We start from the raw sequence: 17,229 nt of genomic DNA, 5'->3' as shown, positions 1-17,229 counted from the left end.
ATAAAATCCAAAACAAGAACGCATGGAGAAGAAGAAGAAGAAAAAAAACGCTGCAAAAGTTAAATGTTGGTGTTCAATTTTCCATTTTCCTTTCGCTAGCGAAGGAGAAGAAGTCGGTTAATTCAAAACAGTTCAAGACCATTTTAACATTTGTTATGAGGGGAGGGGAGGTGTAGATATTGTCTGACTACCTAGCATTGTATATTTGTGTGCTTTTTATTCTTTTTATATTATTAAGAATAAAAACAGAATTTAATTTCCTTTAAAGAAATATAAAAGTTATAGTAAATTATGAAAAAAAATTCAGAATGAAATAAATGGAAAATTAATATTTAAGGAGTACTAAATAACAGCATTTAATATTAATTTAGATTTAAAAAAACCTGATGTGGATAATTAATAGTAATAATATATAGTAACGAAAAGAATTAAAAATTATTTACAGTAGAATATTAAAAAGTTATAAGAGTTATAATGATTGAAAATAATGTATTAATACAGTAAAACTCTTTTAATTTGAACTTCCTCTTAAGTTGGACTTCTTCTAAACCTGGACTTTCTCTAAACTTGAACTGCCTCGTCATTGAAATTAGCATATTTGATGCGGAGTTGCAGTAAAACTGTTTACATGGTTTAGTCAGATATTGCGCAGAAATGTTAATATTGGTACTATGTAATTAATGTAGATTAGCTATTGATAATTAATTTACACTAGCAGTAAAAAAAAATTTTTTTAAATTGCTATATTTAAAATAGTGTAAAACAACCCATCACAATGGCTTGCAATTCTAAAAGAAAACAAGTGACACTGACTTTACTTGAAAAATGTCAAATTATAGAAAAATTAGATGCTGGAGTTGAAAATAGCGTTATATTGAGAGATTATAAGATTGGAAGAAGTACACTGTTTTACATCAAAAAGAAAAAGGAGGAAATATTGAAGGCTGCTCCTTTCTCATATTGGAGTTATACTGTATAATATAAAAATAATATTGATGTATCAATATAATTAAAAGAATACATGATAAAGTAAAAGTTAAAATAAAGATATATAGATTTATAATATAAAAAAAAGGAAATAATATTAATATGACATTGTTTTAATATGTAGAAAAATATAAGAATGGTATATAAAAAATAAGAAAATAGTAATTTAATATATAAAGGACCGTCTGTCTATTTTCATATTTTCAAACTCTATCTCATGCAAAACTAAAGTCGCAGATATAGAAGTAACATGTTTAGTCAACTTACGTCTGCTAAGTTTCAATTTTGTTCAATTTTGATCCCTTAGCAGCTATTTTTACTGGCTAAAATCCAAATCCCCTATATATCAAGTTTCAAGTCTGTAGACCAAAAATTAAGAGTAGTTTGGTAGAAACTGTTCCACACAGACAGAAAGACAAGGTCATTTATATATATATATATATATATATATATGGAGAGATTTTTTGAAATACATTTAATTTTTCTCTTATTTCAAACTGCTGTTTTGGTGTGGGGGGGGCGGTAATTTTCAAACTAGAAATAATGTTAAAGTGTTCTAATACTATACATAATCTTTTCTCTTGTTGGTCAGTTAAGGAGAAATCCTTCTAGACTGTAGCAATTTTTATTTTCGCCTTAAACCGAAGTGCTACTTTTTGAATAGATAGACTTTCCCCTACACTAAAAAGCGGACCCCTATCCTTACAAAGTACCATACATTTATAAAAACTAAAATAATCTTTTTTTTTTTTTTACAGAATAATAAAAAGAAATATTTTTGTAAAACATCATTTATTTTGAAATGAACAATTAAAAAATATCAGCAATGAATAATTTTAAAATATATCTATTCACTTAAATAATATAACTTTGTGCTTCTATATAATGCAAACCAAACTAAACCCACTTTTGCCAAACTAACCCTAAAAGTTGGGTTAGGGTAAAAAACTAAAACCATTTCGTTTGTATCGTTTAAAAATATCTATAACTTTATTTTATAATATCGTTGTGTTTTTTAATTAACGTTGGACCTGTATATGGAGGTGGCTACCAATTTTTTTTTATTTTTGCATAAATTGGACAGATCCATGTTATTAATTTTTTTTTTTTTTTTTTGTTTTTATTTCTCAATGAGAATAATGAAGAGTTTTATAAGCACTATTGTACTATCACACTGATCGTAATGAGAGGGGGGGAATTTCCTTTTTTTTTTCCTCAAATATACAGCCTGGATGCTGCTCAAATCTAATTTATAAAACTCACTATGTTTGTCTGTCTGTCTCCATATTTTCAAACTATCTCTTGCGAAACTAAAAGTTGCAGAGCGGTGCTAAGGGCTTCAAATGATTGGATCTTTTATGGACCGTTCTTTTATGGGTCTTTAGCCAGTTAAAATAGTTTTTAAGGGGTCAAAGTTTCAAAAAAAATCATTGTACATTCATCTTAAGTTTATTTTTAATCAGTTCATATGCGTGTTACATTGATACAGTGGTAACATCACTAGCTTTGAATGCTAGTTTTGCTTTTGGTTTCGATTCTAGCTGATGGCACCCAAATACTTTTCTTTTTTTTTTTTTTTTAAATCACAACTCTATAATAATGTATACAAAATCTGGACAAATTAAAATATCATATTAAAGCGTATTTTATGACTGGACAGAGATGGGCGTCCCTGCTGCTAGTTTCTAAAGCTGTGAAAAAAAGTAAATTTTCTTAAAAAAAATTTTTTTTCTTTTTAATACTCTATTGATTTACTTTAAATTGAAAAATATATATTTTTTTTTTAATATTTTTTCCAGGAAATGCTGGGACACTAGTCTTGCTAGTTTTATCAATTTTCCTTTTTTAATCTAATAACTAAAAAGTAATTAGCAAAGATATAAACAAGATGGTCAGGCAGACAAACATGTATCTCTGTTATTAGTACATATAAGTTTAGGAGAAAGAAAAAACGTAGATCCTCTTAGATCAAGTAAATTTTTTTAATCAAGGCCTATACGATGAATGTCCAAAAGTACCTCGCATGGAATCATTAATAAAATTCACAATCCTTTCTGTAATCTGACCATACTGACTTGTCCACTAAGTTTCAGTTGGAAATCTCCAACATTTTTTTTGTATTATCGCTATTCAATATGCAAGGGCACTTTGATGATTGTCTTATCAGTTAGAGGTGTGATCCTGAATGGGCTTCACACTCATCAGACTTTAACCTCCCTGCCCAGGATTTTATCTCAAAGTTTATGTTTATCAGAGTAAGTAATACCCAGACTATTTCTGAACTGAAGAAGGACATTACAAACAAAATCGGAGCAGTGCCAAGAGAGATGTGAGTGCTTGTTTATGGTTAAATTACAGTGGTAATTTGTTAAAAATATGCCCTTTTAAGCCAAAACAATATTAGTTACCTAATTGTCATCTTAAAAATGGTAATATATCCAAAAATTATCAATAATTATTAGTTTTAAAAAAAAAATGTATATGGGAAGAATCGGTAGCCACCATTTTCAATCACCCCTGTTTTCCGCCATATTTTATCAGTATGAAGAAAACAACGAAATATAAAATTTTCTATAAAAAATTACTTTTACATATAAAAAATTATCTAGTCGATCAAATTTTGTTATTTTTGGATATATATATTATCTATATGTATTACTATTTTTGAGATGATAATTATGTAAGAAATACTTCTTTTGTTTAAAAGAAAATACTTGTCATTGAGCAGTTTTTTGATAAACACCGAAGTTTCAGTGGATTTACACCTACGAAACTACTGTAATGTAGTTGTTATATCAAAGAAACAGAGGAAAGGAAAAAAACTCAAGTCACTTTTTTTCTTTTGACAAAACCCTTTTATATCTGGTATTTCCAACAACCCATTTTTTTTTTTTTAATATTCAAACACTCGAGATCGTGACTGCATTGATTCTTCGCCACCATCTTTGTTATTAAGAATTACTCAACACTTTTTCTTTTGTTGTTAAATTATTTTTTTTTTTTATCAAAAATATATTTAAAAAATAAAAAAAAGGTAGCTGTTAATTCTGTAAGTGTATGACTTGGGTGTTCCGAAAAATAATGGCTAATTGCACTAACAGTTATTCATTTAATTTGTAGCAATTGCATGAGAGATATGCCCTTTAAAAAGGGCATAGTTTCAAAAAAAAATTACTGCTGTTGTCAACAAAGCACTTTGAGGAATTGACAAGAGGATCAACATCACTGAAACCAACAATGTGGATGACATATTCATACTTTGGTCTCACCAGGAAGAGTATCCGTTTATCTATACAGTAAATAAGTACCGAGAAGTGTGTCAAAGTTTTCTTCTTTTTTTTTTTTTCTTTTTTTTTTACATAGGCGTCACCACTTATCAAGGCCGATAGGCCACTCAAGGATAAGGGTTAAAGAGTGTACAGTAGTCAAAAGGACAATATAGTAATGGAAATTCGATAAATTTGTTAACTTAAGTGGAACGGCTCATCAGAAACTTGTTCATGTTGGACTTGAAGACAACCATATTATAGACAGCTGGAAAACGGAAGACAATTCCACAGGCGTGCAGTTCTAAGAAAGAAGCTTTGATCATGGAATCTATGTTTATTGACAGTTTTACATTTTCTCTTTAGGTAATAGCCTGTAGCTCACAAAAAAGTGCCATCCTATTTCTGATAACATAGTCACATGAGCCGCGTGCTTCTACTTCAAAAAACTTAAAATGTGTTAATTTAACATCTCAGCAGAGTATCCTACCTTAACCAGCAATAATGTGTATTAAACGTCCATGTCTGACCATGTGTGTGTGGGTAATGTTTGCGTCGGAGCTAGTTTGTTAAGGTATATCACCGTTGGATTGACTTCGGTTAATTTCAACGCTTTTGACTCCTAGTCATGGAAACATCGGCTGAGACGTCAGATTTTCTTTTATTTTCTTTCCACCTTCACGTAACGGATTCCAGCCTGTCTACTACGACTTTTTTTTTTTAACACCTCTCTTCACATTCACTGGTTCAAGCCTGCCTGCCTACTACCACTTTTTTTTTGCTCAACACACACCTCCAAACACCTGGGCAACATCGGGCACCCAGGCTAGTAGCCAATAAAGGTTACTTTGTAACCAACCTGCATCATTTCTTTTGATGTTTTTAAGTAGTTTTAAATGCTTTTTATTTTATCTCAAATATTAGCTCTCATTACAGCTTTTAAAATTTCAAACCAAGATGGTTGCCATCTTGTCCATTTCTGCCAGCCTCATTTTTGGAGTTGCACTTTTTTAGGAGGCGGGAAGGGGTTCTTCATTGGAGAGTCCTGTCTGGTCAACAAAAGTTGTTTTTTTTTTCTTTCTTTCTTTAAGATAGGGAGGCAGGTTATTTTTATTTCTCATCTTTTTTCTTGGGGAGAGAGAGGGGTCAAATCTCCCTCTTTTTTTGCTCGCATTTATAATTTAATTTAGGTGCGGTGGGGGTGGGGGTGTTGGATGTCCATGTAAAATAATGACGGCGACCATTACGATGATAAAAAATATTTTCTGATAAACTTTTAAGGAGTTTTATTTCCACTCAACTTCTAGAGAAGAGAAACATTCGTTGACAACAAGAAATCAATAGTAGACATCGGATTTTCAAGTTATACACAAGGGACATAACTCTGAAAAGATTATTTTAGATTACTTGTGTCAATATTTGTTGTCTATAGGGAGGGTTTTTTTTTTTTTTGTACTAAAAACATAATAAGTTGTACTACTTGGTAAATTTTCGTAATTTTTGGATATATTAGTATTTTCAAAATGACAATTAAGTATGTAATATTGTTTTTGCTTAAAACGACATTTAAAAACTTGATTTGTTGACCATAGCTTAACAAGCGCTTATTAATGCTACATGCATGAGATACATAAATGATACTACATACACATAAGTGATATTGCACAATATTTGCTGTTGATAGTTTTTCATTTTCAAGGTAATCAATGAACAAAATAACTTGCATGTTTCAAAAATAGAGACCAAAACCTTGCCTTCTGATGTTTGCATCTTTGGTTGTTTTGGATGGCTTTCACCTGCTGCTGACTACTGATTTAATTCTGGAGTGAAATGGTGGGTCCATGTTTCATCCATTGTCATATATAAGCACAAAAATTTCTTTTTGTTACATTGAAGCATTTGCAAATAACGCACTGAACCATCAAGGCATTGTTGTTTTAGACTGTGAGTAAACACGTCACCCATTTTGAACACAGCTTTTTCATCGACAAACGTTCATCAAAAATGGTGAATACACCATCAACTTTTCTATTATCTCACGTAACTTTGTTTTATGATCAGTCAAACGGATTTGTGAACTTTTTAAATGTTTTCCATAACAACCGAATTTGAGTGACTTGAGCATTTAGCCTACAACCTTTTAACTTTATAATGGATCAGAGTTCAAATTACCTGTACCAAGCCATTGCTTTGCTTCGACAGTATTTTTCCCATCAGAAAGCAATAAACAAAAGTCCGATTTTTTTTTCATTGTGTGGAAAATTTGCTTTAACTTAAATGACTGTTGGAAAACTAACCCGATTGGGCTCAAATGTTGACATGTACCAATTGAAGGTTAGTACTTTATAAAAATTATATGAATTTTTTTTTTTTTTTTTTTTTTTTTTTATTACAGGGTGGAACGATAAAATTGTCGCCTAAAGAAAACAACACTACAGCTATATTTTAAAACTTTTATTAAAAAAAATCAATTCAGGCAACTTGCTTTATGTAGTAGAGCTGACATCTATTACATCTATTCAATTTAGCTGCCTTCAGCCACAATTATCACCTCGATAGAGGTCTGGAACTGGGAGCATGTCTTTTCCACAAGCTCTGGCAGGGGCATGGCGAATACTCGGCGGATAGTGGTGATCAGGCTAGTTTTGATGTTGTGGGATGTCATGTCGGTGATGTTCTCAACGTATGATCAAACAAAGTATTCCAGCAGGTTCGGCTCAAGGGAGAAAGGAGGCCAGTAGGAGAAGGGTACAAAGTCTTAACATTTTTTTCTGAAACTAAGCCTGGGTCTTTTTAGACTTGTGGGTTGGCACTGAATCCTGCTGCCACACCCAGGGTCTGCCATTGGCCATCTGATTACACCAAGGAATCACCAGACTCTTCAGCACATCCAGGTACATTTTGGTGTTGACTTTGAAGTCAACTTCGAAGATGTAAGGTTGCATGATGTGGCCTTCACTTGAAACTGCACCAAAGACCATAACTGTGGCTGGAAATTGTTTTCATCATACTGGGCACATCCCTTGTTATCCAGATTTGCATTTTGAGGGTGCTGGCAATGATCCTGTTGTCATAACTTGAATTGGTAAAGAGCATGAGTTGTACAGTGGCGCATCTCCGGTCTCGCTCGTTGAACATTGTGTCACTTTCAGACATGATGGAAGTCGCTAATTGCTCTTAGGATTTGTACACAACCGGCCAACTTGTAGATAGTCTGCAACAAAAATAGAAAACCAGCTTTCATCAAACGGAAATGGAATCATGTCATCTTTTCTAGGGCAACAATTTTATCGTTTCCACAGTGTATTAATTTATGGCGACATATATATGTCAGGCTCCAGGGTTTATTGCATGGTGTGTTAGGATATTAACATCAAACAAGAAAACAAATACAAAAATATAAAAAAAAAAGAAAACAAATAAACACAAAAATTTTTAAAAAAGAAAACAAGAATGAAAGATCGAAATGGTTCTTTATTACATAATTAATTCAAACTAACTAAAAGATATGGACACGAGTAAATTCCATTCGTTTATTACATGCGAGTAATAATAATATAATAATAATAATGTACACAGATACGAATTAAGAATAGTAGAGCAGTATTAATAACAGCTTTTCATAGTAAGAATAATAAGGAGAATAATGATAATGTTAAGAATGATTAAAAATGGCGATAAAGTTTGCCATGAGAACATATATAGACATTTTTTTTTTATACATTCTTTGATGCCGAAACATTAGGCATCCAATAGTTTTCAAGCAGTAAATAATAGTTATAATTATTATAATAGTAATAATTATTATAGTAGTAATAATATTTGTTATTGTCATTGTAAATGCGTTAAGGTCTAATAATAAGTGACAGTCAAGAGAAATAGTAGTTGCAGTGATAATGGTGATGGTGGTAGTAGTAGTCGTAATATTGACTTAAAAATAATATCAGTTTTTAATGGCAGTATTAATATGTTTGGATCCTAGAAATCCAGTAACAGGACAAGGTGCAAAGTATGAAAGTTGTTGATAAGGTAAGATTGGTCTCTATTGAGAGGATGACGATTATAAAGCTGCTTACACCAACTATAAGACTGAACGAATAAGAGGACATCCTTAGAAACAAGCTGCTGGAGGAAAGTCTCTGCGGGTGTGTGATATCTGCCCCGACTGAATTCATTGAAACAACACGAGACCAAATGGAGCTGCATGCTATCAAAAAAACAGCACCGACTTGAAGGAGGAGCATCGTAAAAAAATCATGATGACTAGAAAACATTGTCGTCACTTCAAATATCCATCTGTCTGTCTCCACAACTCTAGACTTGGATGGTCGTGTTACTCTCAGATTCAAGAAACTACTACTGATAATAGCAGCCCATCATGATTGAAGACGTGAAAATATGCACTGGAAATGCTGTGGATTGAAAACCGTAAAACTGTTGCGCATGAAAGGGGGAGAGGTTGGATAACTTTTTACCACTTTTTATACTGATATCGTCTCAGTCGAATCGAGGTATTGGCTTTGCCTGTTTTACAGCATATCAAGCTCCTTTTAGGGTTATTTAACAACGAAAAACAATTCATCTTTTACAAACAAGACATTGTATACAATTGAACAAAAGTTGCTGCTTTACTCCTGATAGGGCTGGGAGGGGATAAACATGGGTTCATACCTTTTCCAACTCTATTGGTCGGTAAATGATCACAATTAGGTTCGACAGTCAATTCCATTCAACCAATCGTGCATCCCTCCTACATATATCCAGGAATTATTTCCCTTTAATTAACCCACGCACATGGACAGCATCAATTTGGGTTTTTAAAGAAATGGGCAAAATGGAATAGGATTTCTCAGAATAAAAACTGTACGTCTTATCGGATAAAGAAATTAAACATTCTTTGGAAAATTTTGTTTAATATTTGCAGAAAAATGAATGGTTTTTTTTTTGTTTGTTTCTAAGAGACCTGGCAATACTTGGAAGTCTTTTTATTTTCATTTTTTGTTTGTTTCGCTTCTTTTTTTATTAATATGTTGTTTTTGTTTGAATTTTTTTTTAAATTCTACTTAAACCAGTAAACAAATTATGAATTATAATTTTAATTAGATTAATTACGAAATGAAATTTGTAAAGATAAAAAAATGAATTTTAAATAAAAAAAATAGAAAAGATTACTCTCTCTTTCACATGACACAACAGAATATTTTCAGTATTATGGATAAAAAACAACGACAAAAAAAAAAAAAACCCAGAATTTTCAAAAAACAAACACACACTTAGGGTCTTTCAGGTGGGATCAAAGTTCTATCCTCAGACAGTGAAGAAGAAATCTTTCTAGATTAATGCAATTTTTATTCTGGTCCCAATCCAGTGTACCTCATTTTCGAGAGGAAGATTGGTCTCCACAATAAAAACCAACCTTGTGTCTAACTGATCTTGTGGGACAATAAGTATTTAGGGAAACAAGAACCAAAGCAGACTTTGAAGGATAATTTGTACACGTCCCTAAAATGGGGCAATAATGCATATGTAAGGGAAGAAACTCATGTGGATGTTATGGAAGAATGGGGCGATAATTCATACCAGTAATATAGTTATCAGAAAAAAAAAAAAAAAAATTACAATACACACACACACACATATATATATATATATATATATATATATATATATATTAGCTATAATGATCTGTCATTGTCCTGCATAAATTACATTAAAATTTGTTTTGTAAAAATGCCTATAACCACACTTTTTTTTATTATTAGGTTTAGTATCTATTTTATCTAAATTAAAAAAACCAAAGGATCAAGAACTCTTACTAAAAGAATAAGGTTTGGTTAAGGTGTTTATTTAAGAATGTCTCCATGTTAAAAATCTGACGAACCAGATTAAGTACTTTTTCTTAAATAAATCATAGCAAAGTACATTAGTATATTACCAGTTTAAATGCTATTTAGATCCAACTTTTAAAATCCAGCCATCATAAGTTTTATATATATTAGATAGAAGATGTAATGAATTTATGCCTTGTAACATCAGACCTCTTCACAAAAGTTACCCAGTTGGTATGGATCATACACCAGTTTGTGACCTAGTGACTAGCTACAAAATATACAATTCATTAAAAATTGTTTTTAATGACTGACCAAAAAGGTGTTTTTAATGCCTTACAAAATAATTTTTAGTGGTTTTCAAAAGAAATTGTTTTAATGGTTTGCAAAAAAATGTTTTAATGACTTCAAAAAAAGTGTTTTTAATGGCTTAAAATAAACTGTTTTTAATGGCTTCCATGTCTAATGCAGATGTGATTATATACATAAAATATTGGATTAGATTTTTGTTCAATTTTTATTAAAAGCAAGTCACTTTATTTTAAAATAATATTTAAGAATGGATGTGCATCCTCCATTAAAATTGATGGGAAAGATTATGTTTCATCAGAGTTTGCACTAACACTTATATTCATATAAAATGTCTCGATCAGTAAAGTTAAAAAGAAAGAAAATGACTCAAATTGGAAAGATAAAAAAGGGAAAGAAAAAACATATCAGTATAGAAAGAAAGTGAATAATAAAAATGTCTCTTTATGAAAATAGAGTGAAAGATTTCCTTTTTAAATACATTTTAGATAGAGGTGACGGGGTTGTTTGACTTGCTATTTGCTTTTTTCCTCTTCTAAGCATTTGAAATGGTTTTGTCCGGCAGTTTTTTGTTTATTTTTGCTAGCGTTTGTTTGATGGGACGGACATATATACAAATAAAAACACATTGGTTTTTATAATAGAGTCAAAGATATAGTTCTTTTACAGTAATTACAAAATTAAATATATTTTTTTAAATATCATGTATGTGTATATATATATATATATATATATATATATATATATATATATATATATATATATATATATATATATATATATATATATATAAGATAGCTAGATATCAGAACTAGGATGAACTCGCCCAAGGTCTTTTAATAAATTGGAATGGAATTGGCAGGATTCGAACTTGTTCTCGCTCTGCCCAGATACAAGCCCCCCCCCCCTACATCATCCTTATCTGATAAATTTTTTACAGCATACATTACATATGAGTGTACCCACACAGACACACATATGTAATTTCTTATATATATATATGTGACACATACATGAATTTAGATGCTAGTGGTAAGTAAATGCATTTTTTATTTTGTTCTTTATCCAATTATTGTACAAAATGACAATCATTTTCATACAAATTAAAATGAAATCCAAAACCGACCTTCACCCAACTCTGCAGTTTTTACAGTAACTGTTGTTTTTTTTCAAAAGCCAAACTCGAAAAGACAAGCTGAATTCACGCCTTCTTTCCCTATTTTTGAAAAGAATCTTTTACATGAGGGAATCTGCCGTTTATTTATCAAATGTATTTTTTTCCTTTTTTTATGTTTTTTTTTTTTGTTTCCGAAGAATGGCTAGCAGAAGACGAGTGAAGGGAAAATGAAAAAAAAAAAATTAATATAAGGGGAGACAATTTAACCCAAGCAACGAATACAAAATATAACCAATATTGATTTCTAACAAGAAAATAAAAAAAGAATATATTTAAATTTATTTCTATTTAAATTTTAAAAAATAAATTCTTTAAATTTATTTTTTTAATTTAAATTGAGAAAAAAAAAATTTGTATTAATTTCTATTTAAACTGATAAAAAATTATATAAATTCATTCTCATTTAAATTTTTTAAAAATTATTTAAATTTTAAAAAATATTTAAATTTAAGGAAAAATTTTAATTTATGTTAATTTAAAGTTTAACATTTTTTGTTTGTTTTAAATTTTTTTAGTCTTTCCTTGTCAACAGCAGATCAAAATCAAAACTCATTTTTAATCAAAATTAAATCCTGAAGATTATTTAAAAACAAAACTTGGAATCAAAACACATTTCTATGGTAAAATTGATTTATTTTCAGTCTAAGCATTGAATCCTAAATTTAGGACCAATCAATAGTAAGGTAGATAATGGTCTTTTAAATTGTATAAAAAGAAATATTTATTTTATTCATAATTTATTTTCCATATTAAAATTTGTATATTTAGTTCAGTTTTCAGAGTCAGTAAAAAAATAAACAAATAAAAAGTAACACTCACTATCAACCCCATTGCTTTTCTCAAAGCTTATTTGGATAACGGAAGGGTTTTCATGACCTAGGTTTAAAAATTAAGGAAAATCTGAAGAATCCGGCAGAGACCAATACTTCAGTTATATATATACCTGACCACTTATTAACAGCACACACTGCTAACAACTATGTTCTGTGTATACTAAATATTTATGCAAAAAAAAAAAAAAATGAAAACTAATTATTTAAAGCTGCTTTAAGGGGAAAGCACTCTGAGAGAACTATGAAAAAGATTCTATTTAGGCATTTATACAAAGGAGACCAAATTTTCTCTGCAGCTAACTATATATTTGTAAATAGTTTTTTTTTTTTTTGTCTCCACTTTCATATAGCTGTTCATGATGGCCACATTGTCTAGGGTGTTTGACAAAATTGTGCCACTGGTAGAATATCTATATATAGCTACACTGATGAATACTATTGAACATTAAACATATCTGTAGATATTAAATATTTATATAATAAAATCGTTTATTTTTTTATAAATAATGAGTCGTCACATATGAAGACTAAAAGCCATTCAAGGATAGGTGAATGTTATATACATTCCTGATATTTATTGATTCTGTCTTTTCTGGTGTCCTCCAATCATAGGAAATGCCAAATAGACAGCAAATTTTTTTAAAGGTGAAATCATTTTAGATTTTTTTTTTTTTTTTTACATGACAGTACACTATTGAGCTGTTTTAATCTCCGTGGCACACTTATCACAAAAAAATAAATCTTTAAATGAAAAATTATTAATGTTTACTAGTATCAAGATTTCAAAAGACAAAAAAATTTAAACAAACAATTTATTATAAATTTAATTTCTTCTCTTTTTGATATTGAAGCATTAATATCACATAGTAATGATATGAAAGCTGTTTTCCACCAATAACTTCTCCGTAACACATCGATGTAACATGGCGTGCTAGTAGGAAACCACTTTTTTAAATGAACACTAAGCATAATAGAGGATCAAAGATGAAAAGGTTATGGTCCAAATTGTTGCTTGGGAATAAGGTATAATCCTTCAATATTTTAATTGTTTTTTACAGACAAACTATAAACAACAAAACATTGATTATTATCACAGATTGCATACTAAATATTATTTACAGGTAGTAGTAGTAGTAGTAGTAGTAGTAGTAGTAGTATAAGAATATTAGTAATAAATATTGATTACAGGTAATTCTAAGAAAAGAGAAAGAGAGAGAAAAAAAAAATTTCTTCTAAACTAAATTAAAAAAAAAAAAAAATCATCTAAAAAATTCACCTCATTCTGCAAGTTGTGCATGTGTATCTGGACGCGGCGGTCTCAAGTTCGATCCCCGCCAATTCCTCGTAAAAGACCTTGGGCAAGTTTTTCGAAAGTATACTTGCAGAGAGCGGTGTCTTTTTACTGTCATTAAAAAAAAAAAAGTTTTCTTTCAACTCTCTTTCTCTTATAATAATGGTTACATTATATATATATAAAGTCTCAAGTTTAAAACAAAAGTTAGTAGAACTTGCAGTTAAGCAAGAATAACCCTAGTCATACGATTAATCGGTGACTATTTAAAAGAGAACTAAGCTTACAAAATCAATATAGAATTTGTTATTGCAAATTTCCAGCTGTGGTTAGAACGTCTTATGGATATGCTCATGATAGAGATATGGTTTGGAAGGATCACCTCTTCCTCCTCCTCTTATGACTGAAGTCTATAATCTTTTAGTAGCTTTATAAAATGGAATCAACTATTCTATTTCACTCCTGACATATTTCTCCCTCTTTATGTCTCCCTCATCAGATCACTGTTAGAGTATCGTGTTCAGACATCTGCTACATATCTAATGCGTGATATCCAACATCTGGAGAGAATTCAAAAACTGGTTAGTTGAATGGTACAGAGTCTATAGGATCTGACCTAAAAAAAAAAAACACTCAAGAAGCTAAACCTTTTTTCCCTTGAACACAGATGATTACATAGTAGTCTGATTTTGGCCTACAATCACATCAATAGTCATTATGATATACCTCAGGACCTTTAATTCACTCCTGCACTAGAAATAAATTGAATATTTAACTGCCTCCACCACAAAGGGTCAAGCTTAATGTGAGGTGGGGGCCATGACTTAATTCTCCAGAAACACTAATGGCACTATGGCATTCAGTAACAGCCATTGATAAGATTGATGAGTTACAAACCAGAAGTCATTAATGTAAGGAGTTGATGAAACATTGCCGTATGATCCTGATTGGTCAATGAATAGATTAGAATAACAAGCGCAAACTATCTCAGTCATTCTAAGGAATAAAGGTGGATAACTCCCATTTACTAATTTTAGAAGATTAATAAAAGAAAATGTTTTTAGATTCGTTATAATTACAACCTTTTCAGAATTAAACAAATAAAACAAAAGAAAAATATAATGGTTGTTTCCAACCCTACTCCCCATCTCCTAGAAACTTCCTCAGAGGGGGAAAAGAATGAACATTTGACAAAGGAAAAGCCATTTGTACTAAAAAAAAAAAATAATAATAAATAACATTCAAAGCAGCAGATTAGTTTCATCAAGAACTGATCGTACATAACCATCTTATTTTATACTCAAAATTTTTTGTATCATTTTAGATGCGGACAACAGACCATAGTCAGTCACATTGACCTTGACATAACTTTGCATTTAACCTTGACCATCAATCTTAGTAGTTAGGCTGCTGATTCTTAAGAAAATGTATTCAAAAAGAGAAATGAAAGAAAAAGTGAAGAGTCTGAAAAAGGGGGAAGCCGGAAAGGAGAGTATAATGACATCACAATGTATTCTGAGTTTGTGAAATCCTTTGATTTTGTAATCCTTATAAAATCATGACTATCAAAGTTAATAAATTATATATTTGATAATATATATTATAGATGTAGGAATTTTCATGTTGGTATTTGGGGGTGCATTTAATCCATGAGGAGAGATGTACCCTCAGTCTTCGTTAAAACATAAATCTACGAAAAAACTTTGATGCATGACCTGAGGTCTACTGTCTGCTCTGTCTTGTGGCAGTCACTGCACCGACCGAGATTAGCAGTTGCACTAAAAAGTGTAGGTGGTTCTACACAAAGCCTTTGCCATTATAAAACAAATCATCTGTGTGGATTTCCAAACAAGTTAGTTGCTGTGGCGGACCTCATAGGTCAAAATCAACAGAAACATCCATTATAATTATTATTATTATTAATGTAGATAATTATATATATATATATATATATATATATATATATATATATATATATAGAGAGAGAGAGAGAGGGGGGGGTAGGTAGATAGATAGTAAATATTAATCCAATGGACCATGGATGGTTTCATACAGATTACATATAAATGCAAAGCACTTTATCAAAAAATGTATTGTTCTTGATTAATGGGGGAGGGGGGGGTCATTAGTTCCAGGAAAATAATATCAATTGTTAACCATGCAATGAAGTTTGAAGAAATAAAAAAAAATGCCGGCTCTTCTCAATATGAATGGGAGTTGAATGTAGCATATATTGCATTGTGATTTGACACCAAACGTTTTTTCTTTTTTTAAATAAAAACTGCAGCTTCGTTTGTGCTTTCCCACTTTTAGAAGATGCAATCGTTTTCAAGTCTTAACCCTGACCCTCCCCTTTTAATTGAATGAAGGAAGTGCTATTGAGAGAGAGAGAGAGAGAGAGAGAGAGAGAGAGAGAGAGAGAGAGAGAGATTGCATCCTAAAGCAGAATAATCTGGTAATTATAGCAAGGGGCGGGTAATTTGTAATAATATGAGGACCCCCCCCCCCGCCTTTTTACCTGTTTGTCCTAAATAAAACATTTTATCACTGAAGTATAAGAGCTGGTGTGATAAGGGCCAGATTTATAGGGGATGCAAGTGTCATAAATCAAAATCAGATAGAAATCCGGGGTCTCAAGAAGAAAAAGAGAGGAACAGAGTTTGAAAGTCTAAAAATTACTGCTCTACCAATAACGTAAAACAATTAAATATTTGGATATATGAGTCCTTTGATATGAACAAATTATATTCACAGCATTGTATGACAATCTTCTTTATTGTATTGTATAACAATTTGTCTGTTTAAAGTATCGGATGCGATAATAATCTCACAATACGTTATGCATCATATCTTATGAGATAAAACAAGACTGATGTTTCATATTGTGCGACAATTTGTAATAATGCGACATTAGGTACATGCAATTTAATGGTGTAAATTGATCGGGCCTATGATTCTTAAAACTGGCTCATTATTTTATTTTTTATTCTTTTATTTATAAGTTTCCAATTATTTTTTATTGCATTTGAAAGATTAAAGCCTAAATTTAATCTGGTAAAAGAAAATATGTATATTTACACATGAAAAAAAAAATTATAATGAAAAATATTTTCATGGTAGCTATGAAAACTTAGCTAAAAACTATAACTTTAGAAAAAAGTGTTCTTTTTTTTTTTTGTTTGCACAAAATAATACATTTTCACTAAGATTTAAGAAAAAAATAATGGTTTCATTATATTTAAAAAAATACTGAGAATTTCATTAAAATTGGTTGATATCCTGAATTTTGGTAAATCTTTAATTTTTTGTACATACCTGAGTAACATTTTGTAATTGTCAAAAAACTGACAAGAAAGAAACAAATGACCTTTAAAAAATTTTTAAACAGGCCATTTTTTTTTTCTTTTTTAGGGGAAGGGGATATTTGAATAGTAATAAACTATTTGAATCTGCATTTTAAGCTGTTTCTTTATAATGATCAAAAAAGATGACAAATTAGTTACACCAGCTCAACGGAGGGTGGAGGTGATAATACACC

At 30.5% G+C, this 17,229-nt stretch overlaps 1 protein-coding gene across 1 annotated transcript in view; it reads right to left on the bottom strand.

Annotated features, from left to right (window-relative positions):
* Positions 1-2,546: 2,546 nt before the first annotated feature.
* The window catches only part of LOC145242873 (uncharacterized), a 137,513-nt gene continuing 122,830 nt past the window's right edge, over positions 2,547-17,229 (bottom strand). The window contains exon 6 of the mRNA XM_080105986.1: positions 2,547-7,467. The gene's annotated coding sequence lies outside the window, so the exon portion shown is untranslated. The remainder of the gene's footprint in view (positions 7,468-17,229) is intronic.

This window comes from Euprymna scolopes, chromosome 21 (assembly GCF_053919585.1).
Source record: "Euprymna scolopes isolate OS-2025 chromosome 21, ASM5391958v1, whole genome shotgun sequence".
In the NCBI taxonomy this organism is placed as follows: Eukaryota; Metazoa; Mollusca; class Cephalopoda; order Sepiida; family Sepiolidae; genus Euprymna; species Euprymna scolopes.
Note: the sequence above shows the minus strand (reverse complement) of the source record. Positions and strands in the feature narration are given on the sequence as shown.